This window comes from Brassica napus, chromosome C6, assembly GCF_020379485.1.
Source record: "Brassica napus cultivar Da-Ae chromosome C6, Da-Ae, whole genome shotgun sequence".
NCBI lineage: Eukaryota > Viridiplantae > Streptophyta > Magnoliopsida > Brassicales > Brassicaceae > Brassica > Brassica napus.
In genome coordinates, this window is record NC_063449.1 from 5,591,998 (window position 1) to 5,607,459 (window position 15,462).

The 15,462-nt window shown below is 33.2% G+C and overlaps 1 pseudogene; it reads left to right on the forward strand.

Annotated features, from left to right (window-relative positions):
- The first annotated feature begins 8,356 nt into the window (after positions 1-8,356).
- LOC125589211 lies at positions 8,357-14,880 on the forward strand (annotated as a pseudogene).
- The last annotated feature ends 582 nt before the right edge of the window (positions 14,881-15,462 follow it).

A 15,462-nucleotide genomic window follows, 5' to 3' on the forward strand; every position in this document is an offset into this window, starting at 1 on the left:
ACACTTCGAAACACATATAAGTATAATTAATTATATAATTGCGAGAGATTCATTCCTATAAAATGTGATTTTACAGCCTATTTGTTTCTCAAGTCGAAGAAACATTTTCTGGTATATCCACAAGTGACGTAGACAAAAGGAAAGATCAACACTTCATTAAGTGATTGCTGAATCAGGTATTAACTCAAACTCTTTTTCCATACATGATCTGTATTTCAACATTCTCTTTATTTTTGCAGGTTGATTATGACGACGATGCAGATTATCCTAAGTGGTTAAACGAAGTAATTCAATCTACACTTGTAAAGGTCGCCACATCACAGATGTATTTCACACGAGGCTATATTTTTCACACATATGAGTATGGTAGACAGCGGGCGACCAGTAACTATGGAATATGTGTGAAAGGGGAAACAAATTTCTACGGGATCTTGACGGAGATTATTGAAGTCGAATTTCCAGGGATACTGAAATTGAAATGCGTCCTCTTCAAATGTGAATGGTTCGACCCCGTCGTCAACAGAGGTGTTTGGTCTAACAAATTCGGTGTGGTTGATGTCAACGGTGGACGAAGGTACAACAAATTCGAGCCTTTCATCTTAGCTTCACAAGCAGACCAAGTTAGCTTCCTTCCATACCCTCGGATGAGAGATTCAGGTATAAATTGGTTAGCAGTGATCAAAGTTACACCTCGAGGACGAATCATCAGTGGAGAAGAATCACCATTGCAAGAAGAAAATGAATTCGAGGAACCTGAACAAGAAATTGATGACATCCTTCTCATTGATCCGCATAATCACGAGTACGAAGATCTTACCGATGATGCCACAGACGAAGCTGTTGAAGACGAGTTTAATGAAAATGATGATGTTTCTAGTGATAACGAGAATGTCGATGTATCCGATTGATGTATTTGATTTTGTGTAGGGTGTTTTATGAATAAGATGTGGGAGTTTGTTTTATGAATAAGGTAATGTGGGAGTTTGTTTTATGAATAAGCAAATGTGGGAATTGTGGTTTGGAATGGAAATAAAGATGGGGTTTGGAATATATGAAGTAGAAAATTAGGAATATGGGGTTTGGGGTTTCGGATTTTAGGGATTTAAACATAACACTCGTTAATTCCTCGTAAAGCGACGTCGAACTTACGACGCAGGCCTCGTTAATTCCACGTAAGAGAGAATCGTCGTAAAGGACTTGTAAGAAGACGAGGAAATAACGATGAAATAAAAAATAAAGAAAGCGACCCCCGTTAAATCCACGTAGGACAAAATCATCGTAAACACCTCGTAAAATAATTAAAGAACACGGGCCTCGTTAATTCCACGTAGGACGAAATCGTCGTAAATACCTCGTAGTGTAAAAACTAGAAAAAAAAAAAGAAAAAGAAAAAAAATACCATATTCACATGTGGCAAGACTTCCAGCAATTATAATACGTAAGTCTCGCCCACATGAATTCTAATATCTTCTTCTCTTCCTTTTTTTCATATATCTTACCGATGATGCCACAGACGAAGCTGTTGAAGACGAGTTTAATGAAAATGATGATGTTTCTAGTGATGACGAGAATGTCGATGTATCTGATTGATGTATTTGATTTTGTGTAGGGTGTTTTATGAATAAGATGTGGGAATTTGTTTTATGAATAAGGTAATGTGGGAGTTTGTTTTATGAATAAACAAATGTGGGAATTGTGGTTTGGAATGGAAATAAAGATGGGGTCTGGAATATATGAAGTAGAAAATAAGGAATATGGGGTTTCGGATTTTAGGGATTTAAACATAACACTCGTTAATTCCACGTAAGAGAGAATCTTCGTAACGGACTCGTAAGAAGACGAGGAAATAACGATGAAATAAAAAATAAAGAAAGGGACCCTCGTTAAATCCACGTAGGAGGAAATCGTCGTAAACACCTCGTAAAATAAGGCCTCGTTAATTTCACGTAGGACGAAATCGTCGTAAATACCTCGTAGTGTAAAAACTAGAAAAAAAAAAGAAAAAGAAGAAAAATACTAGATTCACATGTGGCAAGACTTCCAGCAATTATAATACGTAAGTCTCGTCCACATGAATTCTAATATCTTCTTCTCTTCCTTTTTTTTTCAAATATTTATAATTTGAATAGGATTTTGCTGAGGAGTGTGATTTGAGATAAGGTGTGATTTGGGAGTTTGTGTGTGGTTTGAGAAGGAGAGTTGTGGGTATATTTATAGGAAAGCGCGGCTCGTTAATACCTCGTATATAAAAACGCGGGCCTTTGTAATTGCTCGCTATTTCGTCGTAACCTTACGAAGAATTTGCAACGATATTAAAATCGTCGTTACTACCTCGTATATAAAAACGCGGGCCTTTGTAATTCCTCGCTATTTCCTCGTACAATAAAACACGGGCCTTTGTAATTGCTCGCTATTTCGTCGTAACCTTACGAGGAAATTGCGACGATATGTAATCTTATATATACCCCCGAGCGTTCACTCTGTCTTTCCTCTCTACTTCCTCTCCACTTCCTCTCCATTTCGTGGCAATGGTAAGCCTCTCTAATTCCTCTCTAATTTGGTTAGTTTAGGATAGATTAGGTGGTTAGTATAGGGAATTTAGATAGGTTTACGGATTTTATGTTATTTAGTGTTGATTAGGTGGATAATGTTGGGAAATATATTGTTGATGTTAATTTTAAAAATTAATTTTCTTGCCCAGGTTCGAAAAGGCAGACTTACTGCTCATTGCAGAGAGATGTTCGGTGAGCCGGGTAGTCGTTTAGACCTGTCTTCTTCAGCTCCCGGTTCTTCGGGTCATGAGACTGTCCCCGAGACTCAGTACACTCAGAGAGTCTCTGGGTCTCCTTCTTCTAGTGTACCATCGGCTCCTCATGTGCCTTTCCCGATGGCTCATCCGACGATGCCTCCTCCTGTGCCTCCTCCGATGGCACCTCCGATGCCCACCGAGATTCATCCCGATTTGATGGTGCCTCCGAGTGCTCCTTACTCGCAGTACACTGTAGAGGACATTCTCCGTCTGCCAGGCAGAGAAGGTTTACCAGTCATCGACCCCGACCGACCGGACGGAACTTTGTGGTATGTTATATTATTATTTTTTTATTCGTTTTAAATTGTTTTATAAGATTAAAAAATAATTTATATTTTAAATTTGTATTTTCCAGTTTTGGGGTTGACGGATGTTTTGCATCAGACGTAACTGAGACGATCAAAGGTTACTTCTCCATGGCACATCCGAACTGGAGTAAAACGCCTCATTACGTCAGAAAGACGTGGTTCAAAATTTACGCTGTAAGTTTCTATTAATTAATTATATATACTTTAATTTTTTTCATGATTTATATATATACTTTCTAAAACACTAATTGTTAATTTATTTTTTCCAACAGCAAAAATATAATTGGGCCTTGGGGATCACTGAGAGGGTGAGGAAGAAGTTTATCGCGAAGATGAAAGTTCGCTTGTTGGACACGGTCTCCAACTGGAAGGGTGACTGGATCGTGAAGGCATATGAGCGTGGCAAACCCACTGAGCACACCACGGATGTGTGGGATGGCCTCATCCGTTATTGGCGTCTTCCTGATTCCATTAGAATCGCCCAGTCTTGCTCTAACTCCCGTAACACAGTCGATGAGCACGGAAACGGGCCGATGCTTCAAACTACGGGCCAAAAACCCCACGCCGGTGTCCGTTTGGAAATGGTAATTAAATATTTTATTAAATAATTTTTTTAATATATATATTTTTATTCTAACTTTCTTAAATGTTTTTAGGCCAAAGAGACGGGACATCTTCCGTCACTTATAGAACTTTACGACAGGACCTACAAGAACAAGGCGGGCGTATTTGTAGATGGCAATCCGAGCAAATCTACAACGACGTGGTTGCTCGGGTTGAAGACCGCCAGACCCAGCTGACCCAGTAGTCTACCGACGGATTACCCGTGACCTTATCCACACTTGAAGTGGATAAGATTTACGACGAGGTAAATTTTCTAAAATTTTAATTTTTTATTATTCATTTAATTTAACTTTAAATTTTTACTAACAATATTTATTTTTTGTTTTTAAGGTTGTCCCTAAAATAAAGGGACGGACGTTGGGGATTGGTTCCGTCAACGATGTTCCGAGAGCGACATCGTCTTATGGTCCGCGACGGGATGATGAAGTCACTGAGCTGCGTAACGAGTTGGCCTCGACAAAAGCTCGTATGGGTGGAATCGAGGGCTTCTTGGACGTTATAGTGGCCACAAATTCGGAATGGGAGTCCATGTTGAGGAACATGCGACAACATCATCCCATTCAAGGCGAGTCATCCGACACACATAACGAGGCGGATGTTGCGAAGAGGAGTGAGGAATTCTACCGGGCGATGAACGACCCTTAGTTCTTTTTTTTCAGTTGTTGTATTATAAATTCAAAACTTATTTATATATAAAATATTTTCGTATTGATTTGATTTTTATTTTAAATTATAATTTTATTAATAAATTAATTATTTTTAATTATTTTTTTAATTATATTTTAAAATTCTGTAAAATAAAGAAAACGAAGTAAATTCGTAGCTAATTTACGACCTATTTACGTGGAAACTTTACGAGGAAATGACGAGAAAAAATAAACGAGTATTTTACGAGGAAACATTTACGAGGAAATGACGAGGAAAGATAAACGAGTATTTTACGAGGAAATACTTTCGTGGTAGTTACGTGTATTTTGCGAGGAAACACTTTCGAGGTATTTACGTGTAGTTTACGAGGAACACGTTTCGAGGTATTTACGAGGAAATATAGCGACCTCCTTACGTGGAATATTTACGTGGTCTTTACGACGAAATGATGTACTTCGTCTTTACGACGAAATGATGTACTTCGTCTTTATGACGAAATATTTTCCTCGCTAAGTTACGACGAATTAGCGAGGAAATATGTGTTACGACGGACGAGTAACGAGAAAACGTGTTTCCTCGCTAATTCCTCGTAAAGCCTTTCTTACAACGAACTCACGAGGAAAACCGCTCTCGTTAAGCTTATGTTTTCTTGTAGTGACCGTCAGACATGGATCTCATAGGACGGCTGAGGATGATGCAGTCAGACGTGAATCCTCATAAGACAGGTAGAATTGCCGACTGTAGAATCGTCTTGTAATATTTCTCATAGTTTGTAATATCATAATTAAACATCGACAAAAAAATGTTAACATAACTTTCCCTAGAGAATTGAAATTGGACTAACAAATTCTTAAATTGATTCTAATGATGACACATAAGCAAAATTAATATGTAATTAAACGACACATCATCAAGTTTTATTTGTAAATATTACAAAATATAAAGTTACTATTTTTTAAATGTTTCTCAATTAATATATAGCGGATTCAATATTAGAATCGTTGTTTATTCAGTTTATCACATAACTCACAAATTTAGGTCATTTTTAGCCCACCCGCATCTTGGGCTCTTTGCTATTGGTTATATATATATATATATTATTTTTTTTACTATTGGGTTATATAGTTGTTTATCTTTTGTTTTTTTCCACCTTGATCGACTATGTGTAAACAGATTTACATGATTAAAACTATGGGTGGACATGAATCGAATATTATAGTTTTTTTTTTTTTGAAGTATTTAAGACACGATCTGTTCCATTCGAATAACCAATAATCTAATTCGATCGAATCCATAGTTACGTATTTGGTGTCCGGGTATCAGAATATTTTTAACCAAATATCCTACTCGACTCGTACAAACACTACAAAAAATAGAAGTGAGTTAAAAAAAATAGAATATTTTTTTTTTTAAAACAAATTTCGTTAGATTGTATTGTCACTGAAATAAGAAATTATTAATAAAAGAATTGTTTATCTTTTGTTTATAGAAATACTGAATAAATGATAATTTTTAAAAATAATAATTATAAATAATATAACGGTTAAATTCTTTTAAAATTTTTATATCAATTTAAATTTATATATTAATAAATAATACAATATAATTAAAATCAATTAGTAATCGATGCTAATATAAACATCAATTAAGAAATTGATGTAACTGTTAATATCATTTTCTTACAAGTGATACATATAAAAATCATCGTGTTACTGATAGTATTTTTTTACATCAATTTTTGATAAAATGACGCAAATTATTTGCATCACCATTTTCAGAGTCATATATTTAATTGATGGAAATTATTTTACATCATTTATAAATTATACCAAAATAGAAAATAAGTGATGTTAAACAGTGTTTTTTAGTGAAATAATAGAAAATTAAATAAAAATAAATAAAATTAAACAATAAAATAATAATAATAATAATTTATTACAAAAGTAGAAAATTATTTCGGTTTAAAAATTTTAAAATATTAATTAATTAATTTAATAAATAAAATAATGTTAAACTTACATAAAATTTAATAGTTATATAACAGATCAAATAAGATATTCATTACTAAAATATTGGTATTTTTGATTTTTTTCATTCTTTCCGGTATTGCTTATTAGTATCACTAGTAGAAATCTCGGTTATAGCCACAGATATTTTGTGGTGAATTTTTAAAAGCCACGGAAAATGCCACGGAAAAGAGATGAAATTGAAAAACTTGGCTACTCTGCCGGCCACGAGATTTAGGAGCCATAAGTTGTTTATTAAAAATTTCAACTAATTTCTTTTTACAAATTCGGGGTCTAAATTTTATTTTTGGGGTTTATTGCTAATGTTTATGCAATTTTCTCAAAACAATTTGGGATCATAATGCTAATGTTTCATTCGGCTTTGCCCCGGACGGGCCTAAATCATGTATGAATCACGGTTGAAAAAAAGCCATGAAATTTTTACAAAATAAAACGTGGCTGAAAATAACCACAATTTTGCCCGAATATTTCATGGCAAAATTGTCACAAAATAAAACGTAGATAATCAACAAAAATAATAATTTTACCACGGTTTAGTCATGAATGTTTTCGTGGCTAATCCACTAAATATCTTTTGCCACATTTTTGTCACGAAAAAATTCGTAGCTATTATAAAATTGCCACAGTTTTGCCACCATATCTTTCATTGCTATTTGAATCTCTATACCCTAATAATTTTTAAACTCTAAACTCTAAATATAAACATTATAACTCTAATCTTTTCCTGCTATAGGCTCAAATCTTAAACCTAAATTCAAAATTCAGTCATTTTAAAAATCTTTCTCAAATTTTGAATCTAAACCTCAAATACTGTACTCCAAACCCTAATATCTATACATAAACCCTATCCCCCCAAATCATAAATCTTAACACTAAATCTAATATTTTCAATGTTAAACATCAAATCTTAAACATACACTTTACAAATTTAATCTTTTCAAAATTTCGTCTAAAATATTTTACAAAACCCTAAACCTCATACTTCAAACATTTTATATATCACAAACTCTAACTTCAAAACTAATACATCTATATATCAACATAACTAAATCTATATTTTAAATCTAATCTTTTAAAATTAAATTTAAAAATATTAAACTTACATTTTAAATTTTATTATGTTACTCAAGTTATATATAAAGATTAATGATTTAAAGGGATAAATATAATTAAAATGAAAGTGGTTATTTTTGATTGGTTGAAATTTGTGTGGCAAAGATCACTCATGGATGAAAATCTCACCCTCCATAGCACTTAGGGTGTGTCTAACAGTCACAGTTAGCAAGAATATATGAGCTTTAGTAAAAAAAAAAAGAATATATGAGCGAGAAAATGTTTTACTCCCACTGTACCAGTCAGGCGGAAAACTTTTTTAACTCTTTTACTCTTAACTAGATTCTAACCCGCACACCCGTGTGCGGATAACATTTCACTTATAGATATAAAATTTTATATTATTTTGTATATAATAATTTATGATAATATATTGCTATCATTTTAAAAATAACTTAATAGATGATATATAGTTCTAAATATTAAAATTTAACATATGTTAACAATTTAATTTTTTGTAAAAATTATTACTTAATTTATGAATATTAATCATTTTAAAAGGTGAATGATATTTTAGTCACTTTAAACGGTGAATGATATTTTATTTATTTATCTTAATGAAAATATTTTTCAAAATATATTGGTATACCAATTCAACATAATTTTAATATGTTTGCACAAAAAACATAATTTTAATATGTAATTCATTAATTACTTCTATTTTAATATAATGTAGAATATACTTATAAAATTTATAAAATTAGCATATAATTTCATTATTTTGTTTATAATAAAAAATTAAATAAAATTAATTTATAATAATATTATACTACTAATTTCGAAATTAATCAGTGCATTAATTAAAAGAAAATTTAAATTTTTAAAAAGATTTTGTTAGATTTTTTCTCAACAGATTTTGTTATTCCTAAAACTAAAATTTAAATTTATAGTTAAAATGGATTTGTTATTAATATCCTTATAATTATTTAGAAATGTTATACATTAAATAAACTAATGTAAACAATAAAAACATTATTTAAATATATGACCTAGACTTCGAGTATGACTATTTTGTAGTAGATAAAAATGTTACTTCTCTTTTAATAATAGAGAAGATACTATTCAAATAGAGTAAAGCAATCCATTTATTCCCTTATGATTTTTAGAACGCGAACAAGTTGCGCTAATTTTAACTTTTTATTTTATTTACTCTATGATTTTCTTTTTGCTTATTTCAGCTACTTTAAATTAGTCCTAGTTACTCTTACATTTACCATCACACACTTAAGGTCTGGCTAGTGTAAACGTATCAATTGTGGGTGCGGTTACTGGAGTTTGTGGATGTTGGTGAATGCGGTTTTAAGCGCGATTAAATGATTTGTACAACTGGTACAACAAATAGAAATTGGTGCTTTTTCGAGATAGTTATGACTGATTGTCTACCAAATATAACAACGGTTAAATAATAAATTAACAATATTAATATTTTATATAATTATAAGAATATTAAATCATATTATTATAAATAAATATAAAAGTATATTCATAAAATCATAGTATTAAATTTTAATTTTTGTGAATTTTAAAAATTTAGCAAATATATCAGTATTAATACTATATCAATTTAAAAATGATTAAATATAAAAAAAAATTATATCCTCTCCCAACCACCCGCAACCGCAAATGATAGTTTGATCCAGCTTTTGATTTTCAGAGGTTTTGAGCAAAGTAAAGCAATTTACGACGTTTTTTGTGATTGTTGTAAAACACCAAAAACTGCTACCACCCGTAAATGCAGCGTGAGCTTGTGATGATTATCTCGAGGGACCTTTGGGCTCAATACGGAAAAACCCTGGCCTAAGCAACCCGTGGCCACTGGTGGATTAAAATGGGGTGATCACCAACTCCCATGGATGCCTTCGGCGGGCTCTCCGGCTAAGTTCCGATGGACGGTCATTAGGCGCTAGTCAGATTTTCCCGACGGTATCCGAATACCAAGGTCGTAAAAAAAAAAGCATGCACATTGGTCACGACTCACGGGTGTGTATATGTAATTCCACATTTACCGATAATTTACAATGCATAAGCTTTAATTCTCTAACTGTTGTAAATTAAGATAGCCAAGCAACGTCTCTTACTGCACGTGTCCCAAATCAATTGACTACATGAGAGATGTGTGGTTGCTTCTGTCTCTTTTTCTTCTTTTCTTTCTCTCTCTCTCTTTCTTTTCTCTCTTCTTTATGTTTTTTTTTTTAACTAAGAACCCAACCAGGTAACATGCTCTAAGAGAAAAGTTACACAAATCTTGCAACCAAGTAAAATAATTTTCTAAAAAAAAAGTTTTGAGAAAAAAAAAAAGTTTTGATAGAAAAACTATAATCACTTTTGTCGGTCCAAAATTTGTTTTTATCATTGTTCTAATAGATCTCAGGTATATATATATATTTGTTGTCGACAAGTATTGTAATTCACTAAATATTTACCATGAATCCGTCAACAAGTTTGGCTACAAAACATACTGGTCCCCTGTTTTAACTCAATAATAAAACGTTAAAAATATTTGAATCTCTGTTTCTACTATCCAAACGACTATTATGGAGAAAAAATCAAGATGATTGCGTAACAGAAAAGATTCTCCTTCTCTCTATCTCCTTCCTCAACATTTTCTCTCCTACTTTCCCGTCGTTTTCTTGCTGACACTAACCATGGACAACGAGAGCGGAAGAGGTAACCAGAGCGACTGGGAAGACGATCAAACAAACCAAGCGTTGACTAACGATCCTCAAAACGACGGCGAACAGGCTGGTGATGATGACGACGACGCACGCCTTCCTCTTTCCCTGAGCTTGGGCCAAACATCGAATCTCTCTCTCTCCGACGACGACGGCACTGCTTCGACTAGCACCACCATCGCCTGTTGTTACGCCTATGATGCCACATGATTTTATGGTGTATCTGGCATCATCATCGTCGATTCCGCCGCCGTTTCCATGGGCGACGAACAAGCGAGGTACGATACAAAGCCTAGAGAATCTCGAATCGAAACAGATCACTACCATCACCGGAGAGGTACAATGCAGACACTGCGAGAAAGTGTATCAAGTGAGCTACAATCTGAGAGAGAGATTCTCGGAAGTCGAGAACGTTTTCGTCACGCGGAAGAAGGGTTTGAGAGAACGTGCTCATCCGGTTTGGACTAACCCAGAACCGGTTAGATGCGAGCTTTGTGGCCGTGATAAGGCGGTTAAGCCGGTTATTGCTGACCGGAAGAGTCAGATCAATTGGTTGTTTTTGCTTTTGGGACAAACGTTGGGTTACTGTACGTTGGAGCAGCTCAGGAATTTCTGTAAACACTCCAAGAGTCCCAGGACCGGAGCTAAAGATCGTGTGCTCTACTCTACTTGACGTATCTGGGTCTTTGCAAGATGCTTGAGCCTAACCGTGAGCTCTTTAACCGTGACAGCTCTTGCCTCTAGGCGGTGAGTTTGATATCGTTTCAAGGTTTGTTCGGGTTTTTATTATGCGAATAATTGGGTGAAAATATGCAAATGTATTTGCATGTATTATATCCCAGTGTGGTTTTATCTTTGTGTCTGTTTCAGGGGACTTTGACTTAATATCTCGGTAATATATAATTATGGTTTCTAATGGGAGACTAAGATTCCATGGATTATGCGAGATTATTTTAGGAAGTATCTAACTTTATTTTTTTAAATAGTTTAAGTAGTTTTCGTTTGTTAATGATTCGAACTAAAATAAGATATCAGAATCTTATAAATCGTTCAAGAGCACGTGTAGAATTTCACACAAGTTTTCGAAATTTAATAAACAAAATAATCATATAATAATTTACAAATAATATAATAATTTATAAATATGAAAAAAGTGTATGAATATTTTATAACTAGGTGTTTTATTTGCACATACGGACATGTTCATATTACAACTATTTAATTATCAATATATGCATTATCAATTCAACTTTGATTATGTGATCAAAAAGTTAATAAATTGAATACCAAACTAATTAAATATAATAAAGCTTTTCATTAAAATAAAAAATATATTTCGTATTGTATTAAAACTTTAAAATACACATGTAGTGTAAATATTTTGGCAAAAAATACAACTACTTTGCAACTAATAGTATATTTTTTTTTCGTTTAGTCGATAAATATACTGTAAAGAAAGAAGGAAAATTTGACATCTTTAAAACTTAAAAAAAATTCCACCAATGAAATGTCGACACATCATTGTATCACATCCTATAAAAAATATTTGACGTCATAGTCCATTACATTTCAGAATTTTTTGATAGAACAATAATTTTGCCCCAATAAAACACATAGAATAATATTTTTAGGCTTAAAGTTTGATATCCTACCTATCACCTAAGACCATGATTAACGCTGAAACCCAAATGGGTTTTTTAATTTTTTAAATTTTTTTTGTCTGAATAAAAATAAAAACCAACTAATCGTGGGCCGACACGTGTCAGTAGGGCCCGCGAAGAGTGCAAAAAACCAGCCAACATCGATCTTTATTCAGGCTTTTCTACAATCCGTTTTTTCTTTTTGTGGGTCTCCCCCTTAAAAACCCACTAAAAACCCTTCCCCCTCCCCCGATAATCCTGCCCTAAGTCATTGTGTGTGACGTCTCAGTTATCTTCCTTTGTCGCTAAGTCTACTTTCACGGTCTATCCATTTTAAATCTCTCACGCTTCTCCTCTTCCCCACTATCTGCATCCATAATTGTTTTGTCTACATAAGAGCATCCCCATTAGTGAACCCCCTTTTGGGGTTCAAAAGAATTTTTTAATATATTTCTGGTTAAACCTGTATATTTTTTGCTCTTCCATTAGTGAACTTGAAGATGAGGTTCTTAGGAATAAAAAAAATTATAATATTTTTTAAAAGTTTTTATTCAATACAATGAGAATTCATGAACATACAAAGATTATTCATCTTGATTACCAAACTTTTGCCATATATTTTCGACTAAATCAGCTTGCAAACGAGCATGTATCCGTTGATCCCGAATTTGATTGTGAATGCCAAGCATATTACCGATATTGGAAAGGATGTGCGTAGAGTACGAAAAATCAACTTGGGAACTTCTGCTCGACTCTCCTGCTACGAAGTCAGATGTTCAAGAGGTTTTACATGAGATAGAACAAGTTTGGTATTAGAAGAGATGGAATTTTGGTTAAGTGTTTTTGAAAAAAAAAAATTGTGATAGAACTAGTATACAAGTACAGAGACAATATTACAAGAGAGAAAGGAACTACAAGGTTTTAGATTCAGAGATAATTGATAGAAGAAAAGAGAGACATATTTTATATAGAGTGCAGAGAGACATAGGTCACAAGTACAGAGACATTTTACATAACCCGTGAATGAAAAAACAAAGTGTAGAAAGCAACAAAATTCTACATTTTCCCATGAAACAAACAGACATAGTACATTCATTACACATCAAGCCAGTACAACCGTGAAAAAACAGACGATCAAGTTGAGTTAAAGTCCTGCGCCAGACAAGCACCTGTGACCTGCACAACAAGACAGAACAAGAAAGTTAAACCAGAAGCTATGTAGTAAAAGAAAAGAAACCAGAAAGGCACTAACAAGATCAAAGGCACTAACAAAATCAAAGCAACCTACTAAGTTTCAAGCAACTAATAATATCGAAGCAACCTATAAGTTTCAATATCAAACCAGATTCAAGCAACTAACTTCACTGACCAGAACTAGCAACCTACTAAGTTTTACAAAAACAAGTAAGTTTCAAGCAAGTTAAAGGCACTAACAAGATCAAAGCAATTCGGATATGAGTTTGTTCTTCAGAGTCACTTCTATTTCAGATAGTGTATCTTTTCGGGCAAGGAGACGATCAAGGAGTCTGTGTTTGGATATGTTCTCTTTCACAACTATCATGCTCTCTAATTGATCATAAGCTGCTTCATTCTAGCATGTTGATGTAGTCCTTTTGCCTGTTGATGTAGTCCTTTTGCCTCTTTGTGTCTCTTCTCTCTTCTGCGGGATCCATCTGAACCAGAAAACCAAATTGATTAGAACATAATGACGAAAAAAAATGTTGAAACAAATCCTAAATCGAACCCTCATGACGCTTTACAACCATAAAACAAAACTCCCTAATCGATTTACAACTCTATCTCGAAACCCCCAAATCGATTAAGAACCCTAAACCTCCAAATCGATTTCGAATCCCAGGTAAAGGAACCCTAAATCGAACCCGCATGAAGATTTACAACCATAAATCGAAACCCCCTTCTCGATTTAGAACCCTAACTTGGAACCCCCAAATCGATTTCGATTTCCCGAGATCGCTTTCGAGCCCAAAATCGATTCTATTATAACTTCAAAGTACTTGATACTCACCTAAGCTCGTGGAGGAGACATTCCGTCGTCGATTAGATGGAGAAAAGCTATGGCGTCGCCATCGCTCGACAAATCGCCTCGGAGAGAAAGAAACCCTAGAAATGAGAGAAAATGAGAGAGCTATCGAGAGACCCGTGTTTCGACTTCGTCAACACAAAAAAGTCCTTCCAATGAGGTGTTGCCTCGTGGCTTGAACCCGTATCATACGGGTTCACTCTGGCGAACCGGTTCACCGAAATTAGCCCATTTTTTTAATTAAAAAAGTATTTCAGGCCTATGAATCCGAGCCCATGAACCCCTTGTGATACTCTAATGGGCATGCTCTAACTGTAACAACGAGATGACGACCAACTCCTCAAATACTCTTTCACTTCTATATATAGTTTTTATTCTGATCAGGAACGATCCCGGCATAGCCATGTAAAACATTGGCTTACAGCTCCCATTTTCTAAAGAAAATTATATAGGGGGTGATTGGTAGTGTCTGTAGAAGTTGTGGACATCCTTTTTAATTTCTAGAGCCATCCATTAAAGCAATCATTCTTTTATTTCAGAAGCTGTAGACAGACTTTTAATTTCTACAGCCATTTTTGAAAGCAATCATGTTTTTATTTTTAAAATTGAATCCAAAGCCAAAACATTAAAATAGAAAATATGTTAGCTTTAGAAAGCACTTTTTCTAGAGCTTTATTTAGTGCTCTGAAAAAATTTCTACAACAAAATAAATTAAAGCCAAAGCTAAAAATTTAAAGCCTAAATCTTAGAGCAAAAAATAGAAAACTACAGCTTCAACCAATCAAACCTATAAGCATAGGTCCTCAAATTTGTAAAAAGAAAAATAGTTGTATTGAAATATTTATTAAATCATCTATAGCCTCCAATATTTCAGGACCGATCTTGATTCAGATTTAGGTGATGATTGTTTGGATGTTTTTTTTCTGGGTTTTTGGCTTATGATTTTTTATTTTTTAGATCTTTGTTTTTGATTTTGCAGTAGATTTTAGTTTTTGAAAAAAACACGAATGGCGGTGTTTGTTTTTCTAAAAATTCGATTACTGATTTATTTATTTGTCGGTTAGTTTAAAATTTTTAAATAATAACTTAATTTATTAAAAAAAAAACTTAAAATTACTAAAATAATATATCATAATTTTTAAATATAATAATAGCAAGAGATTATTAACAAAAAATGTAAACTTTACGTAAAAGTAAATTTAAATAATTAATTTAATTTTGATGACAATTTTAAAAGAATTTTCTTAATATAAATTATTTTTGTATAATATATGTTAAGCAAATTATTTTTACTAAAAATTATTTGGTTATATTAGTTAGCAACTTTATTTATTTTTTTCTATGTTAATGCATAAATGTAAGAAAATATTTAACTAAAAAAAGAAAAAAAAATGAAATATGAACTATTACGTGGATGTACTTTAGGTCCATAAGCCCATGTTCTAGAGGATTTTGAATCCCTAATGTTGTATCCCTATATATTGTATCGTGACCTATGGAATAATAAGATTAACCGATTTTCTCTTTCTCTCTATTCACAACACGTTATCAGCACGAAACTCTGACCCTGAGCAAAACCT